Below are 15,499 nucleotides of genomic sequence, written 5' to 3' on the forward strand. Positions count from 1 at the left end.
GTTTATTGTTCCATTGATTGTCTAGACTTAAGAAAGTATTGGATAAAATGTTAGTAATGCAGATTAAACTTAAAGATATGTCCTGTGCACTTTTGTTTCTTTTGGAGAGTCAGTTGTAAAACATTTACCAACATACTACTGGTTATAAGCCTTTTCCCATTATATTGAATATAGGATTCTGACCCATATTCCACTGTATGAGATTATTCTCTCTCTCCCTTTCTAACTCAAGAAGATAAATGTAACCTCACAGGCATTATTGAGACTTGGTAGAATATAAACCCATAATTGGACTACTTTACATGGGTATACTTGATTCAAAAGAAGCAAGATAGGTAAAAGGAAGATGAGGTAGCATTGTACTTTAAGAAGATATACTCATGTGATCAAAGTCAGGAACCAGAAGGGAAAGCACGGTGGGGAGTGTTTGGGTGAAAATCAAAGGAGAAAGAAATAGAAGTGATTTAGTCATTGAAATGTATTACAGACCACCTGGGCAGAAACAAGAAATAGATAAGGAATTTGGCAAAGAGATCGTAAGCCAGGCACAAACACATGAAATAGAAGGAATGGAAGACTTCAATTATCCAGACATCTACTGGAGCTCTCTATCAAAGGCAGTAACATGCTAATAACTTCATATTGTGCCTTCATCATAATTTCATCTTTCATAAGGTAGGGGAACCAACAAAGGGAAATTCTATTCTGGATCTGATTAACTTGGAGGTTGGAAATGAAGGGAACTTTGGGGAGATATGACATCTTCCTCCTACAGTTTATAATAGAGAGGAGGAAATCTCAGTGCGGTTGGACATGTACCATCCATTTTGGGAAAGCAGATTTCAAAGAGTTCAGAGGAAAGATAGGTAGGATCCCAGAAAATAAAATGATTCATTGAAAGTCATCCAGAAAAGATGGGAAAAGGTTAAGAATGAAAGTCTAGGGGGCGGCTACACTAGCCCTGAAGTCAGGAGGACCTGGGTTCAAATCCGGCCTCAGACACGTGACAATCACTAGCTGTGTGTGACTCTGGGCAAGTCACTTAGGCCCAATTGCCTCACCAAAAAAAAAAAAAGTCTGAGAATATAAAAGGAAATGATTAAATTAAGTAAGAGAAATGGAATTTGTCTAAAGAAACCAATGGCGATGCACAAGGGAACTTGGCACCCAGTTTAGATTTTTAAAAGAGATATACAGAAGATGGAAACAAGACCAGTTGACAGAAAATGAACATAAGAATTTGTCATGGTCCTATAAAAATAGTGCCAGGAATGCTAGCCTCCAGAAGGAGTTGAGGCTGTGGAGGGAAACTGAGAACAGGAAGTTTTGCCTCTTTTTTTCGCTGTAAAGGAAGAAAAAGAAGGATCAAAGAAAGAAGATCTTTGCTTGAGATGGATGGGAAGATGATAACTGACCACAGAGATAATAAGGTAGAACTCAATTCTTCTTGAGTTTCTGTTTTTAGTAGATGAAGAGAATACTAGTGATTTAGTTTATCTAGATTTTAGCAGAAATTTTTTTTGTTTTTTGGGTTTTTTTTTTGTTTGTTTTGGCTAGGCAATGGGGTTAAGTGACTTGCCCAGGGTCACACAGCTAGTGAGGTGTTATGTGTGTGAGGCCGGATTTGAACTCAGGTCCTTCTGAATCCAGGGCTGGAGTTCTATCCACTGCACCACCTAGCTGCCCCCAGAAATTTTTTAATAAAATGCTTCATAGTATAAGATGAAGAGATACGTCTTAGATAATTTAAAAATGATTGTGTGGATAGACTCAAAGAGTAATTGTTCATGGTTCAATGTCAGTGCAGCAGAAAGTGTCCAGTGGATTGTGTATTTTTAAAAAATAAATGTTTGCTTATTTATTTTTTGAGGCGATAGAGGTTAAATGACTTGCCCAGGGTCATACAGCTAGCTAGTAAGTGTCTGAGGTGGGATTTGAAATCAGCTCCTCCTGACTCCAGGGCCGGTGTTCTATCCACTGCACCACCTAGCTGCCCTGTGCTTATTTAGTTTTACACGTATTTATGATCTATCCCTCCCATTGCCCCCTAATCCAGTTGGACAATAACAATAATTGTGGGAAAACAATAAAAGTTTGTGTGTCGGGGGGAGGGGGATTCCCACATTGGCTGTGCCTGAAAATATATGCCTCTCTGTCTTTTAGGTTCATCACCTCTCATCACCTCTCAGTGAGGGGGAGCTGGATCTTAGAGCTGCAGTGATGATGAAGTCATGTTAACAGTTGAGTAAGATCAGAGTTTTGGAGGTTTTTTTTCTCCATAAAGTTGTTGTCATTGTAGAAATTTTTCTCCTAGTTCTATTCACTTCATTCTGCATCACTTCCTAAAACATGTGAACTGATTCTTCAAAGTTTGGGGGCCACTAATTTATACGTAAGGATCTCTGTGGACCTCATATTGAGATTCTAAGTGCTAGAGGCATAGAGGAAAGAGCAAGCTTAAGGTTTCAGCATACCTCTGAGAAAAGGGAGGACTGAGCTGAGAATGGAGATATAGAGAAGAATCATTGGCTATACAAACCTTACCTCAGAAGACCATGGCTAAGGGACATCTAGGTGGCGCAGTGGATAGAGTACCGGCCCTGGATTCAGGAGGACCTAAGTTCAAATCTGGCCTCAGACACATCACACTTACTGGCTGTATGACCCTGAGCAAGTCACTTAACCCCAATTGTCTCACCCCCCCCCCAAAAAAGACCCTGGCTGAGAGAAGAAAAAAGAGTAGAGTAAAAAATCATTCAGAAGGAGGAAGACCAAATCAAGATGTATAGCTCTGTTGCTCCCAGATTGCGGTTCTTAACAGATGGTTGAATAAGATACCCCAACAGGAGATACTACGAGATCTAAAGGCCAAATGTTGTGCTGAGGAGTTAGACTTCAGAGCTGTGGTGATGGATGCAGTTTTGTTAACAGTAGCGCGAGGGAATTTGGAATACTATTTCCTTGTAGGACAGCTAGGTGATCCAGTTGATAGAGCACCAGACAGACTCATCTTCCTGAGTACAAATTTGGTCTAAGACATTTACTAGCTATGTGATCTTGGGCAAGTTATTTAACCCCATTTGCCTCAGTTTCCTCATCTGTAAAATGATCTGGAAAAGGAAATGGCAAACTACTCCAATATCTTTGCCAAGAAAGTCCCATGTGAGTTCACAAACACCAAAAAACAACTGAACAACAGGTTTTAGAGGAAGAAATACAAGTTATCAACAGGGCCATATTAAAAAAAATTCTAAATCATTGATTAGAAAAATGAAAATTAGAACAACTACTTTACACCCATTAGGTTGGCGAAGCTGACAAAAGAGGAAAATAGGGGCAGCTAGGTGGCACAGTGGATAGAGCACCAGCCCTGAAGTCAGGAGGACCTGAGTTCAAATAGGGCCTCAGACACATAATACTTCCTAGCTGTGTGACTCTGGGCAAGTCACTTAACCCCAATTGCCTCACTTAAAAAAAAAAAAGAGGAAAATGACAAATTTTGGATAGGTGGTGGGAAAACAAGTACAATAATGCATTGTTGGTGGAGCTGTGAATTAGTTCAGCCGTTCTAGAAAGCAATTTGGAACTATACCCAAAATTATGCCCAAAAAAGCTACTTAACATGCATACCTAGAGCTATCACTAGTATGTCTATATTCCCAAAGAAGCTGAAAGAGGAAAAAGACCCGTATGTATAAAAACATTTATAGCAGCTCATTTTTTGTGTGTGGTAGCAAAGAATTGGAAACTGGCAGGGGTAGTGGTGCTCATCAATTGGGGAATGTCTGAACAAGTTATTGTATGTGAATGTGATGGGACACCACTGTGCTGCAAGAGATGATGAAGGGAATGGTTTCAGAGAAACCTGGGAATACTTTTATGCGCTAACTCAGAATGACGTGAACAGAACCAGGAGAACAATTTATACAATAGCAACAATATTGTAAAGACAAACAACTCTGAACATCATAATGACCAATTATGATTCTAGAAGGCTTTTCATGAAACGTACCATCCACTTCCTAATACACTTATAGTGTATAATGAGATACAATTTTTTTGGAGATGGCCAGTCTCTTGCTTGACTTATACATGTTTTGCTTGCCTATACATGTTTATAACAAGGGTTTTGCTTTTCTTGTTTTTTTTTTTCTCCCCTGAGAGATCAGAGGAGGTGAGAGGAAGAGACGTTGGATTTTTGTTTTAAATTTAATTAAAAAACAGCTTGTTCAAATATCCATTGACTATTTATCTATATGGAGAATGGCTCTTAATCTTATAAATTTGAATCAGTTCCATATATGTCTTAGACATCAGAGTTTTATCAGAGAGACTTGCTGCCAAGATTGTTTCCAATTTACTGTTTCTCTTCTATCTTCTTCCTACTTAATAGTATTTTATTTTTTCCAATTACATGTAAAGATAGCTTTCAGCATTCACTTTTATAAGATTTTGAGTTCCAATTTTTTTTCTTTCTCCCCTCCCCATTGCCCAAGACAACCTGCAATCTGATATAGGCTATTCATGTAAAATCATATTAGTTTCCACATTAGTCATGTTGTGAAAGAAGAATCAGAACAAAAGGGAAAAACCATGAGAAAGAAAAAAACAAACAAAAAAAGAGAAAACAGTATGCTTCAATCTGCATTCAGACCTTATAGTTCTCTCTCTGGATGTGGATAGCATTTTCCATCATGAGTCTGTTGGAATTGTCATAGATCATTGTGTTGCTGTTTCTTTTCTAATTTTAATTACATTAGAATTTTTGTGCAAAAATTCTCAATTTTACATGATCAAAATTGTCCTTTTTATCATCTATGATCCTCTCTATCTTGTTTGGTCAAGAATTCTTTCCTATTCATAGATTTGAAAGGCAATTTCTTCCTTGATCTTCTAATTTGTTTATGATATAACCTTTTATATCTAGGTAATATATCCATTCACAGTCTGGTGTGAGATGTTGATCTAAACTTAATTTCTGCCAGACTGTTGTCCAGAAGCCAAGATGGCAGAATAAGCAGTAAACGGTAACTCTCTCATATTCACCTTGAAACAACCATAAATTATCTCCCCAGAACAAATTCTGGAACAGCGCAGCCAGCAGAAAGACCAGCTGGAGTGTTCTTTTAGCCCAGGAGACTTGGAGGATAAGCAAGAAAGATCTGTTTCACTTGAGTAAAAGGGAAATGCGTTCCAGGACAGGAAGTGTCCCAGCAAACCATCAGCAAGCCCCACCTCAGCAAACCAGTGGGAAATCCTAAGCTCCAGTGTGGTAGAGCAGGCAAATGCCAACACCAGGATCCACCATGTGCTTCAGTGTATGGGAAATGGAAGAAATGCAGAAATACTCCATCTGGCCCCAGCACATGGCAGACACCATCACTAGGACCCCAACTCAGCACCAGGTAAGCTGCCAGACACCTACAGCCTCTAGCAGCACCCATCCCAACCGCCCCCCCCAACACAGCACCAGACACGACTATCACGTCAAGGAAGAAATACCATAAGTGGCCAGAAAGAAACAATTGAAATATCAAGGAGTCACAATCAGGATCACACAGGACTTGGCAGCTGCAACATTAAAGGACTGGAGGTCGTGGAACATGACATTCCAGAGGGTAAAGGAGCTAGGACTACAACCAAGAATCACTTACCAAGCAAAATTAAGCATAATATATCAAAGGAAAAAATGGTCATTCAACAAAATAGAAAGATTTCAAGCCTTCATAAGGAGAACACAGAACTAAATTTGACCTCCCATCAAGATCCACGGGAAGCATAAACATATAAAAAGGGAAAAGAAAACACAAGGGATTCAACAGACTATCGCCCAGTATTCCCTTCAGTTTTTGTCAGAGAGTGAGTCTTTCCCTTAGTACCTAGAACTTTGGGTTTATTAAATACTATGCCACTGTATTACTTTGCTTCTATATGTTGTGTACTTAATTGGTTCTATTGACTGACCTCTCTTTTTTAACCAGTACAAAATTGTTTTAATAATTACTGCTTTATGGTAGTTTGAGATCTGGTACTGATAAGTCTCCCTCCTTCCCACTTTTTCCCCCATTATTACCCTTGAGATTCTTAGCTTTTTATGCCTCCATGTGAATTTCATTATTATTTTTTTCAAACTCTATGAAATATCTCTTTGGTAGTTTGGCACAGCACTAAGTAAGTTAATTAATTTAAGTATGTTGTCTTTTTTATTATATTGGTTTAAATCAACATAAGAAACTAATATTTCCTTAATTATTTAGGTCTGTCTTTATTTCTGTAAAGAGCTTTAGATTCCTGGGCACAATGTACTTCCAAATATTTTATAGCTTCTGTAGTAAATTTAAATCCAATTTCTTTTTTTAGCTTAGTCAGTTCTTCTCTGTTATAACTCTTTTCTTTCTCCTGCCCTGCCCCAATGTCAGGTTTTTATTTTTTCTTCCTTTTTTTTGGTTAGTCTCCCTTTCATATTTCTCTCTACAACATTTACAATTTATTTTTTTTATGACTATATCCTTACTTATCCGACTCTCCCTCCTAAACACCTCTCTCCCTCTCCCTTGTCTCTTTTGAATTTAACATATTTCTATTTAGATTATACATATGTGTAATTCTATATAGACTATATATTTGTGTGTAATTGTGTTGAATCTTTTTTTGTCTGACTGGAATTGAGGTTCATAGGATGCCAATATTCTCCACTTCCCTCCATGATTATATATTCTTCATCTTATTCACACCAACTATATGATAGTCATTTTCCTCCCTTTCTACTTCTTTTCTTCCCCCTTTCCTTCTGTTTTCATCTTCTCCTAAGACAATCAAAATAGAACAAAACAATCCATGGGCCCTCTGTTATTTTTACCTTTCCTCATGACCTTTAAAGATATTGGGGTTCTGAGAAAACATTTGATTTTTATTTCCGTTAGGAGATAGGCAATTTATACCCACATTTTCCTTTTATTTGACAAAGAAATGCATTTTTCTGTTTCTCTTGATACCTGAATTTCCGTTTCAAAATATCTCCTCAGTTCCTGCCTTTTCATCAGGAATGTTTGGAAATTCTCTAGTCCAGCTGTGCCAAACTTGGATGGAAATGGAAGCCACTAATCCATACATAAGGATCTCTGTGAACCACATCTCGACAGTTTCAAAATGAATGTCATCTATGTTTTATTATATTTTTTATTCATTTTGTTAGATATTTCCCAATTACATTTTAATCTGGTTTTGGCTGCATGCCACAGCCAGTATATTTGACATTTCTGCTCTAGTTCATTAAAGTTCCATTTTTTCCTCCTGTATTTTTGCCAAATAGGTTATCCTTGATTATGAACCTTTTTTTTTTTTTTGCCTTTTGGAATATTAGATTCCAAGCTTTCCTTTATGCTAGCAACTTCCAAGTCTTGTAGATCTTTGCTGTGGCTTCTTGTTACTTGAATTCTTTCTTTTGGTCTGCTTATAGTATCCTTTCTTTAACTTTAACTTTCTGTAACTTCAACCTTTGGATTTTTGATAAGATCTTTCTGGGAATTTTCATTTTGGAGTTTCCTTTGGGAATTGATTGATAGATTCTAATAGTATTTATACAGCATTTTAAGATGTGCAAAAGTGCTTCACAAATATTACCTCATTTGATCCTCATAACCACCCTGAGAGGTAGGTGCTGTTTTTTTCCCCATTTTGCAGATGAAGAAATTGAGGCAGACAGAAATTAGGTGACTTACCCAGGGTCATAAAACTAGTAAGTGTCTGAAGCTGGATTTGAATTCAGGTTTTTCTGACTCCAGCTCCATCAATCTGGACACTGCCATTTATCTACCTTTAATTTCCTATTTCTGTCCCAATCTTTTTATTTTTCACTTTGTCTCCTGGTCTTAAGAGTTCTGGGAAGTTTTCATTGATAATTTCTTTAAAATGGTATAGACTTATTTTTTTGTCATGATTCATAGTCAGACTGATTATTCTTTGATTACCTCTTGACCCGTTTTCCAGGTCAGCTGTTATATATTTCTTAGATTTTCTTTTGTATTTTTCAATCTTTTGAGTTCATTTTAATATTTCATCTTGTCTCATTAGGTCCAGTGACTTTCTGTCTGACCTATTCTAGTTTTCAGAGGATGTAGTTCTTATGTAAGTTTTTCCACTGTTTAGTGTATGATATCAATTCCCCTGACCCTCTTTCCTCCCTGACTGGTCCATTTGTATCTTGTTTGGTTTATTCTGGGTACTTTTGTAATCTTTCTGCCAGGACATTTTTTCCCTCTAAGGCTGTACCTGGATTTGCTGTGGGTCTCTATCCATTCCAGGGTTTACCTCCTGGGCATTTTTCAAACTAAGATATCTCTCAAACTATCTAGATTGGAGGTGGGGTGGGGAGGTGTGCTTGGGTCACAAGTACTGGTCACAAATTGCTGTATGACCCTAGCACTCTGATACCTTCCTACAATCTCTCTCCTCCCACCTACCATGCTGATCAACATTTTTTATCAATGGTGTAGATAAAGGCATAGGTGATAGACTTAATCAGATTTGTAGCTGACACAAAGCTGGGAGGTACAGCTAACACACTGGATGGCACACAATCAGATTCTAAAAGGATCTTGACAGTCAGTGAGTTAACAAGCATTTATTAAATACCTACTATGTGCCAGGTACTGTGCTAAGTGCTGGAGACATAAAGAAAAGCAAAACACAGTCCCTATTCTCAAGGAACTCACAGTTTAATGGGGAGTCAACATGCAAAAACCTATGTACAAACATATCTACAATACAGACTGGGAATAATCAGCAGAGAGAAGGAACTAGTATTAAAGGAGATTCCATGGATTCACTTACTATCTCTATGCTAATGATTCTCAGAGCTATTTATCCAGCCCTAACTTCTCTCCTGACCTCCAGTCTTACATCTTCAACTGCCTATTAGGCATCTCAAAATGGATTTCTTGTAGAAACTTCAAACTGAACATGACCAAAACTGAATCCTTTATCTTTCTCCCTGGCACCCTCTCCTCCATTCCTAACTTCCCTGTTGAGGGTACCACCATCATCTCAGTCTCCCAGGCTCCCAGGCTCCCAATATAGATGCCATGCATGGTTCCTCACTCCTTCCCAGCCCCATATGCAATCTGTTCCCAAGTTCTGCCAATTTAACTTTCAGAACATCTTTTATATACAACCCTTCTCTGCTTTGACACAATCTCCATTCTGAAGTAGGCCCTTCCACCTGATATGGCAAGACCCATACCCTGCTGGTTGGTCTCATTCTCAAGTCTGTCACCACTCCAGTCCACCCTCCACTCAGCTGTCAAATTAATCTTCCTTAAGCATAGATCTGATCATATCCCCTCTCTCCCTCCATTCAATTAAATCCAAGTGGCTCTCTATCACCTCTAGGATCAAACATAAATTCTTTGTTTGGCTTTTAAAGCTCTTCATAAGCTGTCTCCCTCCTACTTTTCCAGGCTTATTACACCTTACTCTTTTCCACATACTCTGTGATCCAGTGACATTGGCCTTCTTTCTGGCTGTTCCTCAAACAAGACACTTCATTCTGACTCCCGGCATTTTCACTGGCTGTCTCCCGTGCCTGGAATTTTCTCCCTTCTCATCTCTTCGTCTGGGTTTCCCTGGCTTCTCCTTCAAGTCTCAGCTAGTCCCATCTTCTGAAAGAATCCATTCTCAGTCCTCCTTTATACCTAGTTGTTTTCATGTTGTCTCTCCCATTAAACTGTGAGTTCCTTGAGAAGAGGGGCAATCTTTTGTCTTTCTCTGTATTCCCAGTGCTCATCACAGCATCTGGCACATAGTAGGCACTGGTTGTTGATTGGTTGACCTATGGAAGGATCTCAGATTATAGATTTAGAGGGATCTATTCCAACTTTATCATTTTACAAATGAGGAAACTGAGATCCAGAAAGTTCTTGTCCAAGGTCAAGGTAATAAATTACATAGGTAATAAGTGACTAATGTGGAATTCAAACTCAGGTCCTCTGAATCTAAAGCTGACACTCTTTCCATTGTACCCCATATATCAATCCTTCAATTCATTCTTCCTCTGACCTAGTGGAACTAAAGTTAGACTAGAAACAGCTCTCTCTCTCTCTCTCTCTCTTTTTAGGCAATTGGGATTAAGTGACTTGCCCAGGGTCACACAGCTAGTAAGTGTCAAGTGTTTGGTCTGAGGCCGGATTTGAACTCAGGTCCTCCTGACTCCAAGGCTGGCACTTTATCTACTGTGACACCTAGCTGCCCCCGCTCTGTGTCTCTTTCAATCTTTGTGTGTCTCTCCTGAGGTTTCCTCTTGAATTTCCCTCCTTTAATCAACAGGAGAGAAATGTGATTACCCTCTGATACTCTGTGAAACTCACTCTACTCTGCCACTGACCTTGGTCCAGCAGCTGGAGGAGGGGCCTGAGGACCAGAGGAGTGGAGGGAGGAGACTTGGGGAGCCCTGGCTGTTAGGCAGCTGGGGCTTGGGGAGGAGCACCAGAGCGGATAGGAAGAGAAAGGATAGAGCCTGGGGTAGAGCCCCCAGATGTCTGTGTGCCTGAGAGGCAAAGCTATGGAGGAAGGGTTGAGTTGGGGGTGGGGGAAGAGCCGAGCAGGGTGGGGGGAGGTTGATTGGAAGCTCATTGTCCAAGCAGGGGGAAGTCCTTTGTTTCCTCTCTTCCCCTGGCAATCCAACCGGATGTGAGTTTGAGCCCTCTCCCTTCTCCCCCACCATGCCAAGACCCCCCCACCCCCACCCAACCTGCCCTTCTGTCACTGAGAGGAATGGAAGAAGGTGAGTGCTGGACACCTGGGTGCCAGGAGGGGATCTGAGCACAAGTGTTAACTAGGAGCTGGTATGCCTGGGTCCTGGAAGAAGACTAGGAATTGGAGGGACAAGATGCCTGGGTCCTGGGCTAGCCAATAGAATTCAGCAGAGTAGGCTCTCTTGTCTCTCCCAGCGTCGTGCCTAGGGAGGGGCAGGAAGACAGAGCTGGGTGGGGACCATCGAAAGAGGGCAATGGGTCAGGTTTGGCTAGGAAAGGGGGTGGAGAGTTAGGCCCCACTGAAACTGAAGATAATGCAGGGTCTGTGGCTTCTTGTAGCTCTCCCCCCCATCCCCTGCTTTGTGCCCCTGGAGGCAGAAAACTCATCTGCTCTCCCCGTCCTACTCCATACCTCTTCTTGCCCCCAGCATCCTCTATGGCTGACATCACACACATACTTGTAAACGGGGACCCAGTATAGAGTAAATCCAAGTGTCTTGCCTCTAGTTTCTACTGCTCCTCTCAGCTTTCCTGCCTTTTGCACCCTAGACATCCTGTCCCTTAGGCCCACTCCCTTCCAGGAAACGGGAGGCCTGCGTCCCATCTCTTGTTGCTCTCCTGGGACCTAGGGGTCTTATGCCTTCCCTTCCTTCAAATCAAGATTGCTCTGTCAGTGATTCTAAAGGAAAGGCTCCCTTCTCTTTCCATCCCTTTTGTTTTCTGGAGCTTCAGGAAACTGTCAGGTCAGCTGCCAAGTACTCATCTACTTCTGGTGCCTAGGGGGTCAGGGGCCACTATGTTCAGGCCTGGGGAACTGGGGTAAGGGGTGGGGTAATGATTGGGGAACTCTTAGGCTCGTGGATTTAAAGCCGAAAGGAATCTCAGGGGTCATCTAATCCAACAGCCTCATTCTAGAGATAAAAAACTAAAGCCCAGGAAGGTAGTGATTTGATCATTGTCAAAAGAGTAGTAAGTAGCAGAACTAAGCTTCAAACCCAGGTCCTCTAACTCCAAATCCAATGTTCCTTACACTTTATTATGCTATTTCCTGAGGGTGGAACACCCAGAGAGTTGGAGGACCAGACTTCCCCAGGAGTAGGGGAGATACTTAGAGTAGGTTAGGGGTAGTAAAAGGATTAAAGATGCCTGGGCCCCTAAGGTAGGGCCAGGATTGATCTCACAGTGGCATGCAGGAAGCTTGGATCCTAGGATTAAAGGACCCAGCCAACCTCACTGCTATAGCACTTCATTAGTTCCTTAAAGTCCAATTCAATTTAACAAACATTTTTAAAGTTCCTACTTTAAGTTCTGGACCTGGCACTTTTTTTGGGGAGGTAAAGAAAAAAACTGAAAACAGCAGTCCCAGTTATATGGGCATATTTGTGTGTGTGTGTGTGTGTGTGTGTGTGTGTGTGTGTGTGTATGCATAAGTACAAGATAATTTGAGGAGAGAGAGGGAGCTAACAACTGGAGGGACCAAGGAAGACTTTAGAGAGGAGGTGGTACCTGAGCTGAATTTTAAAAGGGAGGCAGGATCTTGAGAATGAAAAGAAGAAAAAGTGAATTTGAGGCATGGGATAATTTACAGAGCTGGGAGACTGAGTATTGGTTGCATTCATGGAACAGCTAAAATAGGTCAGTTTGTCTAGAAGTAAGGTGCCTGGAAGAACAGTCATATGAGATAAGGCTAGATAGGTATGTAGGAGTCAGATTGTAGAAGGGTTTAAATGCCAGGTGGAGAAGATTGAATTTTACCCCAGTGCTAATAAAAGAGGCATGGAACAGCAGGGGAGTGACATGGTCAGATTTGTGCCTTAGGAAGATTATTTGGCAGTATTGAGGAGGGGGGATTTGAAAGGAAAGAGACTGAAAGTAGGGAGACCATTAAATTAGCTGAAGTCAGAGATGATGAGGGCTAGAACTAGATAGGTCACCATGTAAATAGAGAGAAGGAGATAGAAGAGAACGATGTAGCAGGAGCAGGATTGACATGATTTGGCCACTGATTGGCTATCACTCATCCAATGAGCATTTATGAAGCATCTTCCATTTGCCAAAACCTTTACTAGGTGCTGGGGATATAAATACAAAGAATGAAACAATTCTTATTCTCAAGGATCTTATATGCAAATGGGTAAACAAGTCCTTATGTAAACAAGGGAAGCCCCGAGTTCAGCCCCTTTGCACACATGCAGCATGCTGAGCTGATTTACTTCTCACGTGGAAGAAGCTGGGACGCTTATTTCTGCAAAGATGTGATAACATGTAATGGCAGAGCCCTGTTCCCCAATTCAGAACATGCACAAGTATTATTTCTGGTATGCTTACCATGTGAAGAACAGGAGTCTTTTGATTGGTTGCTGAGTTAGAACAGAGGATGCATTCAAAAGGCCCTAACCAGCCAAGGCATTTTCTTTTTCCTTCCTGGCTTTGTTTGAGGGAGGAGGCCAGCCCTGTGCGGGGAGAGATGCCTCAGGCGCTTATCTCCCCACCTGAGCCTCCACCTTATGGCCCTCTCGTTGCCTCTGTTGTCCAGTTTTTTCCCACTCTTAGTTAAAGGTTAGAAATGACTATAACTTTGTGAGCTTCAAAATGTTAACAATAGGGAGAACACACCAGAAAAACTGACTGCATTTGCAGTCTAAAACAGAAGAGAGTTAGTTGGGTTTTGGTTGGGTTTTGGTTTTTTTTTTCTGGTCTAAGAATAAAAGAATAAAAGCCTTGGTTATAGAGCAGGTCCCTGATAAAGCTAAGGACCATATGATTATCTCAGACGACTCCTCACATGTAGCACAGGCTCTGGTGTGTTTATCCCAATTTATATTCATCTTGATCGAGTCTGTCCCCACATTGAGGCTGCCATGTCCCCTCACAGCCCTAGGGTTATCCCTGAGAAGCTGGAGAAGACTTTTCTAAGGCTATAGCTCAAGTCCTTATTCTGCCATATTTTCTTCAAGGTTACCCACCAGTGCTAAGTATCCATCATTTCATTTAAGTAATTACTATCAATCAGCTTTTACAAAGGAATGTTTACTGAGAAGATACAGCAAGAAGAGAAGTTACAAACAATTCTCCCCTACACCACTTCTATATTTGGAGAGAATGGGATTAAATTTAAAGAAATATCTTATTTTCTCTTTCTTAGAATGGGATTAAACAAAGAAATTTCTTTCCTTCTTTTTTTCTTCCTCCCTACTTCCCTTTTCTTCCTCTTATCTCCTTTCCATCTTCCTTTCTTTCTTGGACCTCTGACTTCCACTGCTGACCTGGGCTGGGTTGGTATGACTTTTTCACAAGCCTCAGCTTCCCCACTATTACAGAGGTACCATTACATTATTGTTGTTTGGTTGTTTTTCAGTCATGTCCAATTCTTTGTTGGACCCCTTTTGGGGTTTTCTTGGCAAAGATACTGGAGTGGTTTGCCATTTCCATCTCCAGCTCATTTTACAGGTGAAGAAACTGAGGCAAACAGGGTTAAATGATTTGCCCAGGGTCACATAGCTAGCAAGTATATGAGGCTGGATTTGAACTCAAGTCTTCTTGATTCTAGACTTGGCATTCTGTCCACTGCTCCATGGAGCTGCCAGAGAGCTCCTATTACAGGGACAGACAAAGCAGTTTATACAAAGAATTTGCCCCACCAAGTTTATTCCAAATGCAGCGTAGCCACTGGATGAGTCTCAGCTACCACTGTTCTGGGTCAAGTTCACTTTTTCAGACCTCTGCCATTGCTTTATTTGTGCTCAGCTTCTGACAATTCCCAGCAGAGGCTCAAGCTCTTGGACTTTTGGTGCTCAATATTCTGACCTTATGAAGCTCACAAGGGTACAGCCATCTCCAAAACTTCTTCAATGACAATCACAACAGAGGAAAACACAACAGAGACCAAATAGCTCATGGACTGGTGGGGGAAAAAATGGACCAAGACCTCTGTCCAGACCAAGAATAGAGTAGCTTTATGAAATCTAGAAAGGAAGTACCAAGAAGAGAGTAATTGAATATGTCAAAGGCTACAAAGAGATCAAGAAGGATGAGAATTTTTAAAAAAAGGCCAGAAGTCAGTGGCAGAGGAGATGGAGCGTTGAATATAAGGAACACAGAAAGTCAGCTTTGCTGGATTGCAGGGTACTGAAAGAAGAGCAGTAAGTACAATGAGACCAGAAAGATAGTTTGAGACCATAGTGCAAAGGACTGAACAAATAAAAAGCATTTATTAATATGTGCAAAGTCCATTTATTAAACACCGCCAGGCACCAGGGATGAGAAGAGGCAAAAAACAGTCCCTACTCTCAAGCATCTTACAGTCTAACTGGGGAGACAACATGAGGGGGGAACCCAAAATTATGTATGGTATACATATACGATATATACAGAATATATATACACATATATACAGAATATACGATATATACAGAATAAATTGGAAATAATTTCAGAGGGAAGGCACTAGTATTAAGGGGAATCAGGAAAGGATTATTGCAGAAAATGGGATTTTTTAGCTGAGACTTGAAGGAAGAGTTAGGAGGCAAAGGAGGGGAAGGAAAGAATTTTAGGCACTGAGGACAGATGGAATGTCTCCTGCAAGGAACGTTCAAGGAGGGATAGGACAGTGTCCCTGTATTATAAAGTATAAAAGGAGAGTAAAGTATAAATGCTGGAAAGGTAGGAAGAAGCCAGGTTATGAAAGCGTCTAAAAGCCTAACAGAGAATTTTATATTTGATACTGGAGGTAGGTGCCAATGGAGTTT

This window comes from Vombatus ursinus, unplaced genomic scaffold (genome assembly GCF_900497805.2).
Source record: "Vombatus ursinus unplaced genomic scaffold, bare-nosed wombat genome assembly UNPS02005197.1, whole genome shotgun sequence".
NCBI lineage: Eukaryota > Metazoa > Chordata > Mammalia > Diprotodontia > Vombatidae > Vombatus > Vombatus ursinus.